We start from the raw sequence: 15,523 nt of genomic DNA on the forward strand, positions 1-15,523 counted from the left end.
TGGAGAAGGCCTTGATGCTGTGTAAGCACTGCTCAGCCATAGCTAAAACATCAGTGTGTTAGCAATACTGTTTTAGTCACAAGCCCAAAATTTAGCACCCTAGGGGCTGCTATGAAGAAAATGAACTCTGTCCCAGCCTAAACCAGTACAGGGGTTAAGTATGCATCGTATCAAACACTGTCTTAATGGATGCACACTTTTTATCCCTGTTGCTTCACAGGGCAAACAGCTCAATTCTTCATTTCTTCCTCACTGCCAGAAGACTTTTTTTCTTACATAGCAAAGGCATGTGTTTTTATTAATCAAGATCTTGGAGCTGCTCTCTGCTGCTGTGCTGTTTGAAAGTTTATGCACCAGAATGTGTTATAACAATGTTAGAATAGACATATTAGGTATCCTTAGGGAACACAATATGCAACAAAAACTGTGATAGAAAATTAATTACTGTGAGGTGACTGCAATACTAGATCTCTACTACAATATAACTGTACGTGGTTGGAGTACCATACGTGAGCACATCTTAAAGATGTCAGGATTTATACCAGATCTTAATGTTGACAGTACTCTGATACGAGAGATTATGTTCTTAGAGAGGCAACTCTTTTGATTCAGAGTTAAATCAGAGTTTTCTTTTGAAACTATGCAATTGGAAAGACCACTTAGAGGACAACCAATTTTTCTCCTTTTTTTAATGATGTATGTTTTAAACGATCACAAAATACTGCCCTTCCTGTAGGTGTGAGTACAGATTTCAAAAGGAGGACTAGTGACCTGTATTGCTGTGGCCTGGCCACTTGCTGTTCTCTCTTGACATAGTTATTAGAGGAAAACATAATCTAGGGGCTCTAAATTTTTAACACTGTGTTTTCCAAGGAGATGTTGCCACAGAATGTTTATCACTGCTACCTTATCTCTGAGCATTGCAGCTGTAACAGCATGGCCCCATCATTAGTGTCTTTGCAGAGATGTATATGTGAAAGCAGTATGTAAATTCCCCTTTCATAGGTTTGGAAGCTTTTCCAGACATCCAAATTCCCTCTGTTTTCCATGGGAAATGGAAAAAAAAAACCAACAACCTAATTCTTATATATCCAATCAATATTTTTAAGAATACATTGCAGGATTTTTAAAGAAAGCTAGAACAATCTCCTTTTAAGGTAAAGCTAAGTCTTTATTCACATAAATAGCTCATCTGATTTCAGGGGGCTTGGTATAAGTTTGAGGTGAGCAAAAGATTGGCTTAAGTCACTTTATTTTGGCTATTGTAGGTTCTTTTTCTTCCTTGGATCTGTACACAGACTCCTACTGCTACTGTTTCAGTTGAAGAATGCTTTTGGCTAGATCTGTGAAGTCAGTCAGATGAGAAAACAATCACTGGCTGGGTATAAAAGCTAATAATTTCTTGGCAGGCTTCTCATGAATTAGGCCCATTTTCACTGTGTGAAAAGTAAATTAAATTCCTACTTAAGTATTTTCTAATAATTTGCATAATATATATTAATTTCCAAAATCAAATCTCTAATTTTAGACTGGCTTTATGTTCTACTTGTTTCTCTAAGAAATACAAACAAAAAATCAGCAAACCAGGAAATGGTAAGATGGACCCATAAAAGAGACCCTTCTTCCACATAAAACTGATGTTATTATCCGGAAATGAAAGAGGTAGAGCTCCTACCAGTATACAAAGGGTTGATTTAGATGTTAGATTTTTAATCAAAACCAAATTATATTACATTTACTAATTAAGATTTTATTACATGCATTTGTTTCTTCCTAATTACATAAGTGGAATTCTTTGTTTACAGTTATATAAATTTGCTTGGAGGGGAAACTGCAGCTAGTGTATAAACCTCTGCATCGTCTTTCAAGTCCTACTCTCCTGAAAGGATCACCTTTTCCTCCTCTTTCTCTATCTCATACATGCAAGCACACTATAAAACCATTAAATTACCACATTTGAAAGGAAATAGATAGGGTCCTATTTCCCTTGAAATGGGTTCATTTGTTAACTTCTAAACTTTCGCTTAGTAATTTTCAGACATAACGTATAGTGCCAATCTCTCAGTACTTTCAAGCACTCAAAGTTTCTCTCACTCTGAGTCTGTTAATGTGTTCACTCCCTAGTTGTTCGTAGTACTACAGACTTTGTTTAAATTATTTATCTATCGTTTCTGTTGCTTACACTTGCAATACTTCATATTGCAAAGGAATTTTGACTATCTAGTCTTAACCCTACAGGATGAGAGAACGATTAGAAGACACATTTTTATACCTATTTAGTTTTGTATACTTTGTGTGCAAACATATGCCTGAGTTGAATTTTAACAAGGCTAGATTTTAGTTAGAGAAACGCAGAAACAGGAGTCCAAATCTCGAAAGTTACACTAAAAATAGCTGTCATTTAATATTGAAGTCTTTCTTGGATCTGACCAAGCAAGGTAACAGAGATATTGCTTTCTGAAAATTGCCTACATGGATAAAGAATTTATTCACATCTGTAAATTAATATTTAAATATTTTTCTGGCTTCAGTCTGCATAATATTTGTGCACCAAGAGATTCATTACTTTTACTGTCTTGAGCCTGCAATACGGAGACGTATTATTATGTTTTACAAATAGTGCATAAAGGTCAAGATTTATCTTGCCTACATTTTGTTATGTGAAAGCCAGGAGTTTAATTTAAACCAGATCTGTGGGATGTCTCCAAAGCTAATGCAGATAGCCTAGCATTTCTGGAGTGACTTATCCCATCTATTGATCTACAACAGAATTTTAAAACAGGTAGGCTATTTAAATAATCTTCATATACTTCACTTGTTACTGAGGGAGTTTCAATGACTAACTACAACAATACAGCTAAATTTACATATCCAAATTTAGAGGATATTAATGCTTCCCTAAGAAACCGACAGCCAAACATCCCTGTGTTATCAACACTGCTTTGGTCACAAATCCAAAACATAGCTTCTATGAAGAAAATTAATTCCATCTCAGCTAAAACCAGTATGATAAAAAAAAAAAATTAGACACATTTCTGCAGCCTGTTCCCACTTTCTCACTTGGATGCTTATTCAGCTGCTGAGGGAATTCCGAACTCACCACAACCCCTCCCTGGTCTATCCAGCATGGGTTGTGACAAACAGGAGGGTCATGCTTACCCTTTTGCATCTCCAGTCTGTGTAAATCATTCTAAATCAATTCTAACTTGATTTTCCTTTGTATGTTTCTTCCATGTAGCACATAATAGAGTGAACCTTGCCATCAAACTTTGTTAAGTTGCACTTTTACAAATTCACATTAAAATCACTTTTGCTAATAGCTTTGATGGCAATTCTTTAAGTGATCTAAATCACTCATTCGTGACAAGGTCATATTTAACCATTATGTTTGCTGTTTATCTGAGTGCTTAGCTTCAATAAAATCTAAATATATATTTAAGCATGCTATAGAATAAAATTTGCTCCAATGTAAATAGAATTGCAAATAGGATACCTTAAGTAAATATCTGCCATTCAGAAAGTTGCCTATAGTTGGTTAAGTACATCTGTTGGTTGAATAACATCTTACGCTAGAATATAACATATGAAGGATGCTGTGTGGTGTCAAATGTAGTGAGCTTTAGAGGATCTCCATTTGCCCTGTACTAAGCTACACTGCAGCAAGTAATTGCAATGCCTAGAGCAGTTAGAGGCCATGACTCCTGGTGAAAACCCAAAATTATATTTGTACTGTACTTAGAAAAAGATTCTGTAGCACAAGTGACAGAAGGAAGAATATCAGATTAAAGAGAGAAAGATATAAACCCATAGTTATCATTTTGGGTATAAACCTTACAGCTGTTTCCTTATCAACTTTCCAAGTAATAAAACTAGAAAAAGCAGGACAAGTTTTGGAGCTCATGAAAATAGAAACTGTAGCAGAGACTGATACCACAGTGAGATATCATAAGGCTTCTCCTTTATGCCTTTCTCAAGGATCTGTTTTAATTCAAGAGAGCTTGTTTTCCACTAGCTGTTGGTTTTCATTCCAACTCCAAAGGATATCATAGTTTAAAAATTATCAGATCACAAGCACAAAACACCTGCCATTTCTGTGCTGGTGACCAGCATGTTCATATAATAAATGGTGTATTTCAAGATTCTTCAGATTTCTATTTTCATGTTATTTCACAACAAACTCTTACTGATCTTTTAACTTTTCTTATTTTTCCTTCATACCTTCCCATCTTTTATTGCTCTTCTTCAGTGCTGAGGTCACTTCCCTCCACCCCCTCAGTTTTCTTTGCGTGCATTTGAATAATTACCTTCAGTATCTGCACATGTGGAAATGCTCGAATATATGCAAAAATCTATGGAAGGCCTTAACTTTCTAAAATTAACACTTCAACAAAAGAAAAAAAAAATTGGGCACACTAATGATGTTACTAAAATTCTGTTTTCTCCAATGTTTTCTGTCCTTTAGGGGCAGAGTTGCAGTCAATCTCCCCTTTCTAACTTTCAGAGTTGACATTTCTCGTTGACAGATTTTGTCCTTTGGGTGTTTGCTCCAGAAAGTTAAACCACTGATTATTCTGGTGTGCAATAAAGCAGCTGGTTATGGATGAGAAAGGCCACTTTCTTTAGACTGTGGAAAATGAGAAGATGCAAGATTTTCAGTAAAAGGTATCATATCAATTTGGGAATATTACTAAGTGAGAAAATGCTATTTATTGGTCCATATTATCATTATGTGAGTTTGCCTGGTGTTTACCCTGAACAGCTGCTGTAATATTTCCTTAGAATGAATGACATCATTGTCAGAGCCTGCTTCAGGAAAGGCATAAAAACAGCTTTAGAGTTTGGGATCTCTTTATTTCATGGTATCTAACAGGTATCAGCATTAAATCCTCTTACTGTCTTTTACAGTTTTGTCAGTTGGTCCAGTCTTATCCATGGAACGTATATACACATGCAGTACAGACAGAGCAGGTGCAGCATGCATTTAGCAAAAACTTTTATACTTGTGTAGGCAAAACCAACCACAGATTTATTATGAATATTTACTGGTTTTCTCTAACCCTGCAGTTTAGTTTCTTCTGTGCAACTTGTTGGGGAGACTTAAAATATACATAATATTCATGGTATAGCAAAAAAAAATAAAATTCTTGAACTGGATATCCATGGATAAGGTAATTAACACTGTAACAATGCTGACCTCATATTTTTTTCCATTAAAATTCCTGCTATCAGTAACCTTCTTCATCAGCTGCAACTTCCTTAAAGATTCCAACTTTTGGGACTTTTTTTTTCCTCATGGGAACCATTAACCACTGCTAAGAATGTAGACAAACAAAAAAGCAGCCACAGAGTTCTGTGTTTAATATTCTTTATGGGTTATATTGTTAATTGTAAGCTCTTCTGGGACCTAGAACAATGAGGCTCTGCTCCTGTTCAGATCCTTTGGCAACAGCAAAATATAAACAGAAATAATTATAGAGAAGGCAAACAATGAAAATAGGACTAAATTTTTCTAATGTTAAACATCTGTCTGAACTTTAACACACTCTGTTCTACTTAATCAGGATATATATTTTACTTAGTTCCATATTATATTCCAGTGAAACAACACTGATTCCATTTAAATATTTTTCTGGTATGAAAACAGGAAAAGAAATGGCAAATAAATGGAAAAGAGTTATTAAAATGGTAAAATTTTTTACTTTAAAACTTCTGTTTCCATATGCTACAATTTCTTTTTCATGTACACAATGTATCTGGAAATGTGTACATTTTAAAGCCAAAATGGGCCATATGAACTTCTGCAAAAGACAGAACAAATTGAAGTTCATAGCTTCTGAGTTATAAAAACACATTTGATCTTGAACCAGTAACTTCAAATCATGAAAAATCTAATCATTTATGTAGGCAACTTTTTACCAGTTAATTATTTGTAGTGTTAAAAATATGTACTTTTTTTCTAGTCTGACTGTGTTCAGCCTCCAGCTATTGTGCCTCGATACATTTTTTCCTGCATCCAAATTAAAGAGTCATCAAGAGTTCCCTGAGTTGGTACTTCAAGGCTAAGATAAAAACACCTCTTAATATTCTCATGGGTAAACTAAGCAAATAGAATTCTCCAAGTTTTTCACTAGAAGGCAAATTTTCTCTATCTCAAGTTATTCTGCTGCCATTTTTTCTAATTTCCAATTATTCAGGCCCCCTTTTTTATGATTGATGTCAAACCTGAAATAATTTAATCAGTGCTGGTTTTGTCACAGACTTTTCCACAGAATGTAGCTCCTCTTTCTTATTTGACACTACTCTACTTGGGTATCTTTGCATTGCATTCACTCTTTAATCTGAAGTGTAATACCATCAGCTAGCAATTGTTTTTGAAAGTCTTTTCATTGATGCTGTCTTCCACCTTTACCTATAGGAATTAGATTTTCCTTCTAGGTATTTCAGCTGGCTTTTGGCAGTGTTAAAAATTTAGTATTATTCTACAAATTTTTACTTAAACTGTAGATAAAAATAACATGAGGGAAGAATAGATTCCTGTAGAACTCTATTAACATTATCCTTGTTTCTCATTAAAATTACCATTGAGACCTAGCATTAAACTGCTTTTAAAATGATTAATAAGGTTTCCACTGATACTGTATGATGCTAATTTCATTCAGGGTGTTATGCGGGATTAAGTCAAATGCCCCATAGAAGCCTATTATATCAAAGAGTTACCTTTATAAATCAACCTTGCAAAACCAGTTAAAGCCAATATGAGTTTTATTTTTCAAATGTTTCCAGACACCATGCTGGATGGCATATTATTATCCTCTAAATCTTTACTAGGTGCATCTCCTATCAGTCTATCTGTGAATTAGCCTAAGAAATATGTAAGGTAATTGACTCTTGACTACTTGTCTTTTTAAACATTAGTAAATGAGGACCAGCAAATATTCACCTAGCAGATCTAAAGGAACTCAGGTTGGTGACAGGCGAGTTGCTGATTGTGGTGTCCAACCTATTGAAGATAGCAAATATGCCACCAATTTTCAAAAGCATTCCAAAGCAGACCCTGGCAGCTTCCACCTGCATAAAACAGACTAGTGATGGTCACCCTTGTTTCTTCTGGGAAGACTGGTAAGAATTGGTGCAAAGAATAGAACTAGTGGCTTCTTTAGAGTCAGAACTCACAAATCTATGGGAGTTCTTTGAAGGAAGCAATGAGCCTGTGCACAAAGGTTGATATGACATCCTTTGATTTCCAAAGGCAATCAACACAATCCCTCAGCAAAGGCTCTTAAAGAAACTAAGCTGCCATGAGATAAGAGAGCAAGTCTCCACATGGATAAATAACTTATTAAAAGATAAGAAACAAAGCACTGGAATAAATGATCTTCTTTTTTTTTCTTTTTTTTTTTCCCTTTAAGTGGAGACTACAGGAGTATGCCCTGGAGGCTTTTTGCTCCATATCAAAGAAATAGATGACAAAGCTTCTTGTTACTAACAGGTACAGAGTGGTAAATGTGAAGGCCAGTTGCACAGCCTGGGTGATAGAACTGCAGATGAAATTTAGTATGGACAAACATAAGCCGTGCATATGGAAACATGCAGTCTTAACTTCAACACACTTGGATGGGCTCTACACTGTCTGTTAGCACTCAGGACTGATATTTTGGGGTTATGATAGATTGTTCTGCTAAAATGTCGGTTCATTGGTCATGAACAGTAGGAAAACAAAAGTGAGTTTTCAGAATTAAGAAAGGAAAACAGTTCTGTTTTGTTCTCTGAAAAGTGGTGCGTGAACAGGCTAAAGTAGTAATTTGGATACAGCATATACAAGTCTTTCTGTTTTAGTAGGTAGACATGATCTGGAGGTGTGATAAGCATGTTTCTGCATCATACTGCTTGCATATAAAATTTTGCTTTTGATCTTTCAATGAGATAATGAAGCCGAAGAAATAGCTAGCAGAAGGACAGCATACAGATATGCATAAAAACATAAAATCAACTCTAGCTGGTGCACAATATGAAGGAACACCTTTAACTAAAATAACTAATGACTAAACAAACAACTAACCTAATAAAAAAAAATCTCTTGTGATTTAGTATTTGTGGGAAGAGTTGAACAAGTGCAGTGGGGAAAAAAGCACAGAGAGAAAATTATGAAACAAGCAAACTGAAACATTGAGGTTTTATCTGGTATATCTGTGCCACTCCCTGGAACAGAAGAATTGGAAATTACTTGCAAATAGCAAACTACTTAATGCACCAGAGAATATACTGTTAGGAATGCAATATTCCATGTGTAGAAGAAGATGAAGCATTCCAAGAGTGAAAAGATCTACATTTTCTTATTCTAGAACATCTTCAACTGTATTTGTTAACATCAGATAATGTCTTTCTAATGACATCAAGGCTCCTGAGTAAATAAAATAATATCAGTTTCTAAATTCATCTCTGACATGGACACACTCCACAACTCTAGATAAACATTGTTTTCCTATGTATTTTCCTAGCTATCAAAAATGACGGGGATAAACAAAAAGTATGGCATATTATTGGGTGTGTTTCAGTTTAGTTAATTAAGAACGGTAAATATTTTAAAGATGAAAACCACCATCTAAATGCTATGTTGTAATTTTGTTGCATCTCATTGGCTTCTACTGGGATTCCTACACTTCCTATGTAAGCTCTGAGAAAATCTTTGCATACCTTAATTTCATAAGCAAATCTAAAAAAAATAACAACAACAACAACAATAATAATAATAATAAACAACCCTCAAACTTCCAAATGGTGATTTATTCCTTATAGAGGTAAATTCATTTTTTAGAACCTGTAAATATTAAATAAATAAAATAGTAGAACTGATAGTACACCATGTCAGTATTTTACTGAATAAACCCTTATGAGTACCTATGACTTGCTTTTGAGTGGGAACCATTCCATGGAAGCATGACTTGTGGAACCTTTTCACACTGTTTTAGATATTTTGGCAACCATTTTAAAAATAAACAAGCAAACAAAAAAGCCCCCTTGCCTACTCAGTTTTGGTTGCTTCAATATACTACACACTCAAAAATGACCAAACTGAAAACATGAGCTGGAAGTGTGAGAAACACAACTCTGAGCTCTTTGGCATACGGAATGAGAAGACTGCTACACCAAGGCTTTTGTGAGGCATCTGACAAACTAAGTAAAAACCACACCCTTCCATAAGTTACTACTGTTCTAATGCTCATGTTCTTTCTCTCCTTTATGTCATTAATAGATCTTCTAGGTATGGAATTAAATTAGCCAACCTCTGGTACCCTAATACTGTCCTTAATTCTTAGACAGTAGAAGCTACATAAATAATTACTAATCAGAAAATGTACATTAGTAAAGTGCAGGGTTTAACCTATATATAAAATTGAGTACAGGCAGTCACAAAGAGAAAGTTCAAGAGTAAAAGAATTTTGGGGTTGCATTTTTTTATAGGACAATTATACTCTGCTTACAGTTTGTATTGGCAAGCTTTCATCTTTATTTAAAGTCTATTGACTTATTGAAAACCCTGTGCTGATGGAAACCATCCCATTTGCTGTTAGTAAAGACAACTGCTTTTTCACTTCTGCTTTAATCTCAACAAAAACTATTCTATTTATTTGCGAAGACCATTATACTCTTCTAGTTTAATGTATAAGATAGAGAAGATTTGAACCATCATCTTGTGTTTTAAAGTACAAAGTTAACTTCATAGCTATCTGTCAAGCCCAGCACTATCAATTCACACACTACAAGATGACAAAAGTATTTTTTTCACTAATGGTGTTTCCCATAAGCATTCACCTTCAGAATTGTTGTGTTTTTCTATGTGTGCTCTTGGGAAAAGAGTTTTGTCCCAGCCGGTAAATTCAGTCGCACACTAGCATGTACTCATCTCTTGGATATTTTTTTTTCTTTTTTTGTTTTCAGGAGTGGTTGAGGGTGAAAAAGACTTCTCCTTAGAGAGAGAATGAGTCGTCTTGATATTGCAGCAAATTCTTTTTCTCTCTGAAGTAAAGTCAGAAACTGCCTTGATTTACATTCATCCCACATTTTTCAAACTTTCTACTTACTCTTCCACTGTGTGTTTAGATACAGAGAATTAGTTCATGCCTGCTGTAGTCAAGCCAGGTAATATTACTAACATACACATTTCATCCCTAGAGTAACAAATCTGTGTTAAAAGTCCCTAACCAGAAAACCTTCCTAGCTATACAGCTCCACTGTGTTGTTTCTGCATTCATTCCATATGCTGCGTGTTACTAACTTGTGATCTTGCTCCTTGTGGGTGAGACACCACTGAGGTTAATCACTGTTGTGTTCTCTGACAAGGCAAACCTGGGAGCGTGCTCACGATCCAGCGTGTCTCTTGGCTCTGTGTCTCCTCTGCAGGCTGCCAGGATGCAGCTTGATTCGGGCTGTCTACAAATCCCATCTGCTCTGCTAGCAGGTGATCTGTCCTGGTCCTGGTGGGAAGGATTCAGACCTGTCCTCATTGCCCCTCTTTGCAAGGCCAGATAGGGTAGCCTGGATCTGACAGCAGAGACCAGAGGCCCTTTACTTAGCATCTGCTTGTGCATGCTCCAGGGTGCCGATTGCACAAAAAGGCATTCGCAAAGAGTAGAGTAGATAAATTAAATGGACAGGCAGCAAATATAAACGCAAGCTGGTCTTTGAGGCTGTTCCTGTGGGCCTTGTAGGCACTCCCAATAAGACTTTGTGTGAATACATCCATGGCTCAGTTTAAGACAGCTTTGCTTACAGAGGGTCTTAGACACTACTGGGATGGGAGGTTGTGGTTTACAGGGGGAGCTGGTTTTCTTGTGACATACTAGTGGTCGGTAGTTGACAAAACTGTACGTTTCTCTGTGCTGACAAGCCTCAGAAGTGCAGTCAGTTACTCACCTTCAGGCACATTAAACAAAATCATGATCTTTTTCCTAAGATTAATTAAAACTAGGGGGGGAGGGTAAAACATACTCTGCAACCTAGGAGCCAGGGATCACAACCTAATAAGTAACAGCTGCATTTAATGAGCAGTCTGTAAGTACTTTAGTTATGAATAAACATAAGGGTTTTGGCTATGGTTATAAATTTGTTTTTGCCTTTGCATACAGTGGAGGTCAGGAAATATTTGAGCATCGGGTTCTCTTTGCAAGACAAGTACTAGAATTTAAGCTACTAAAAATACAAAGGGCTTTTTACCGTTCTGTTACTGGATTAATTCTCTAAATACAGCTCACCGTCTGGACCAGCTTGCACTATTGTAGATCCCAGTAAGAAATCTTTGCAGCTGATAATCTGTCCATAGATATAGTTTTGACTCACAGCATACATAAAGCAGGACACCCTTTTGTCATAAGAAATGTTACTTATGTTTGTATGAGATGTAGATAGTTCATATGAGAAGTCTGTACTTATATCTACAGGATGTGGGTATGAACATTTACTTTCCAGAAACTGAAGAAAATAAAGCCAAACAACGAAGGACCATGCCTCATATTATAAGGGAAACTTGTATGTGACTGTTCTCTACTATGCAAAAGGGGATCTCACCGTTGATGTTAATCTGCCAGGTTTTCAAGTAATAGCATATGGCTCAAGAGACCAAGAGACAGAAGAGTATGAATGGGTACTTTGTACCCTTCCTTAGTTGCCTTTCATGTTTCATTCAGAGTAAAATGACTTCTTGATTTTTTCTTCCAATAAAAGCTTGGAAGTGAAAGATGATTGTCCCCAAATTGAAAATTGCTGTCCTTACACTTTAAACTGAAGATAAAAAAGTCCTTTTTGGGAAATTATTTCATGGTACTTCACAGGAATTCTGTGTGGGTACTTAGTTTTCCCCTTCTATTCCTTCTCTATTTATGTTTCCCATTGTGCTTTCCATTTTGCACTGTGAGAATAATTTTTACATATCTTCTCTCTGTGTCATGATAAACTATGGGAGATAAATATCAGACAAAAAACTCAGTTTATATAGAAGAATTAAATAATCCCAAAAGGATTACTGGATTCTTTTTATTTTTAAGTTTAATGTATTCAATGAAAAAAAAAAGTTTCATACTTTCCATTAAAAATCTTTTTTTCTTCCGAAGACAGCTGCTTAGCTAGTTTGCAGAGAGAGTGGGTATCTGACGACACTAATTTTGGCTGGGATTTGTTTGTAGTAGTAACAGGGTGGGGTGGCACACACCAAATTAAAAATTCTGTCATTCTGTCAAGAAATGGTTTGCAGTTATGCTATGTAAGGGAAAATATTTATATGCATAAAATATCCAAATTTACATTAGCTATACCATTACTCAATGCAACAGTTTATGAGAAGTTTCACATTGTGAATGCAAGCATGGAGAGAAGGCAAAGGGACCGGGTTATGCTTTTAGGATTTGGCAAACTGAAGAAATAGACAAGTGATAGGTATTTTCTTGGCTTATTCACTGCTGACCTGAGGATAAAATGGAGACATGATAAGTAAAAATATCAGGCATCCAAAGAGAGATAAAATGGCTAGAAACCTGAAATCATTTATCCATAGCTTGGGCTCAGCAGATGGGAACAGAGAGTCTCCATCAAAAAGAAGATCCGCTGGCCACAGAGCAGCCTGGAGTGAAATGCAGCTTTATACTGCAGTGGGTCTTCTGCCTGACTCCGTAACTTCATTTAGTTCCTCAATCTTGAATCTGAATCAACTTCATGGAGACCAAACTACCCTGTAAGAAGCTTCTGGAAAGCAAATCTTTTTCTTACACTGTCTGATAAAGCACAGAAAGTCCTCTTTCCCTCCACTCCTTCAACAGGAATTTCAAGTGCACTCCCAATATTTAAAAATAAATTCAAAGTTCGGTTATGAAAAAGACATTTTTACCTTACCTTTTGTCTTTTTTTTTTTTTTAATAAAGACGAATATTTTATATTTTCACAGGGTCATCTATCGGCCTCAAAACCTTTTAATACACTTGAATGATCAACTCTGCTTTGGATTATAGACAAAATGGCTTACTTGAACCATATACATCCTTCAGTTATTTCATTTATTCCTTTCCTGCAATTTCAGGGACCTGTTGAAGATAGTTTAACCTCATCAGCACAGTTAACACTATTTATGAATAACATCTACTCCAGTAATGCAGGCTGAATATTTGACACATGGAGATAAGAAGCACAGTTGGTAACTTCAGAGGAAAGAAAGAACATTGAGGGTCAGAACTGAAGATCTATGTTATGACCAAACTGCAAAAAGGAAGCAATAAAGCTTCTGATATGAGTGGGAACTTTTTATGGAAGAATTAATAAATTGAATTCTAAATTGTCGAATTCATTGTTGACAACCCTCCAAACATTTTCTATCAGCTTTTGCAAGAGTTATTCTAAGGCATACAAATATAAGCACACATATGCGTTTTTTTATGAAACCCGAGAAATTCTTATTGCATTTCATTCACATAACAAATAAGAAATTAGTTCCATAATGAATCTGTGGGACCCTGGAGGATCTTTGAATTGTCACAGTTTAACTTGTATCTTCAACATCACAAAATTAACTCCTTAGAGTTTTCAGAAATCAAAGGTCTCTTAAATAAGTAGAAATAATTTTAGGGGCCATTGCACTTGTGGTATTGAATGGTCTATAAAACAAGAAAGCTTCTCTTCAGTTACTTTTCTTTGCAGCAGTTAAGGGTTGTGTTTTTGTTGTTTGTGGGGTTTTTTTTTTTTCATCACAAGCAAATACTGCAAGAAGGAGAGCTGCATATGTATTTTTATACGTTCTTTTATATTTCAATTTTATTTGTTTTCTGTTTTTTAGATCATCTTCATTCTGGTGTTTCTCTTAGGTGATAAATCTAAGGAACTTTGTTGCCAAGCTGAGTTTTTTAATAGGACAAAATTCAAGAGGATATGCTAATACAACTTTCTGAATTTTTTCATCCCCTGCTAAAAGACAGTGTGTCCTCTACTGTTTTACAGGCACTAGACAAATGCTGGCACAGTTGTACAGCTAAGAAATAAAACAGCTAAAGAGTTGTAGGCCACTGATTTTTATAGGATTCAAAAGGCAATTAAAACCCATAATTAAAATGCATGATGAGGGTCAGTCATATTGTGCTCTTTCTCTCTCGGGTAATTATTTATCGGTCAGCTGTGGCCAATTTTGCCAACATCATCTTCACTCTCATTTATGACACATACTTCCCAATCAAACCAATTTTATGGTCTGAAATAGACAGGTCGTTCCCTATAATTATTTTGAGGAAAACTCCTGTAGGGAAACTTAGTGAAGTACATTTAGATGCTGTTGATTTTGAACCAGAGCTGACCATTTCACACTAAAAAAAAAGAATCCCCCCCCAAAAAAAACCAAACCCAAAAAAACCCAAAACCAAAACAAAAACCACACTCTTTTTTTTTTTTTTTTTTTTTTTTCCCCTCCCCTAACTGCTCAGCATGTAAGCTCAATTTTATGGTCTGACAGTTCAGCTAGGATTGATTCTTTCTGTCAAATGTGTCACTAAATTATCTGAGCATCACACAATCGGTAAAGAATTGTAGCTTCACAATACTTGTGAAAAAGACAAGGAAGTGCTAAGGACACATCTGTCTTTGATACTGCATTTGCAAGGCTGAAGTAAACTGTAGATTAAGATAATATGCCCAAGATTGCAGAGAAAATTAATGAATGATCAAAGTTTATGAGGTCCAGACCACTACCCTTTTATTAACTTATCTTTTACCTATTCTTTGTACAGTCCACTGGCAAAAAGTCCACAAAGGCATCCTCACAAACAGCTCTGCAGTCTTCCACTACTATAAGTTTTTATTCTAATGCATACACAAGTGAATTATCTTGATGATATACACTGAGACAAGCAGTCTCTGATGCCACAGACCCAGAGATGACATTGTCAAAATACAACAGTTCTTCTGCCGTCTTTGATAAAAAAAAAAGCTACCCCATGAGTTTCCCCATGAGTCCATTGCAAACTTCTCATTTTGCAGACTACCTTCTAGTTTGCCCAGGATATCAGGCTCCATTGACATTTAGAGCATGCTGAAAGACATGTTTACTCAGACTTATTTTTGAAAAAGGCATAGGTGGTAGAATTGGATCTCCAGTTGTTTACTCTCTGGTTTTCAGAAAAGAGGTTGCTGTTGTCCCCCTCTACCTAGTTGTATTTTCACTATGTGAGTAAAGTGTCTCAACATTGTGACTTTGTTGTACCCTGAATCAAACCGATGATCAACATAATGAAATCTAGCTTTTATCAAACTAAGTCTCAGACCAGGCTATTTTTCCTCTGCTTTTTTATCAGTATTTTTATTCAAACCACTCTTTTTCTTCATTGTGTGATACAGAGCTCAGTGCAACCTGTTGGGAAAGGTCAAAGTTGTCTACTGTTGGAAGCTCTCCTCCCAGCTCCTAGCCAAACAGTTGAAGCAGCAGCTGCTGCCACTTTAATGGAAGTTGGTTTACGCACACAGAATAAATTTACCCAGGAGAGACAGCAGCCTATAC

The sequence above is a fragment of the Haliaeetus albicilla genome, chromosome 21 (genome assembly GCF_947461875.1).
Source record: "Haliaeetus albicilla chromosome 21, bHalAlb1.1, whole genome shotgun sequence".
In the NCBI taxonomy this organism is placed as follows: Eukaryota; Metazoa; Chordata; class Aves; order Accipitriformes; family Accipitridae; genus Haliaeetus; species Haliaeetus albicilla.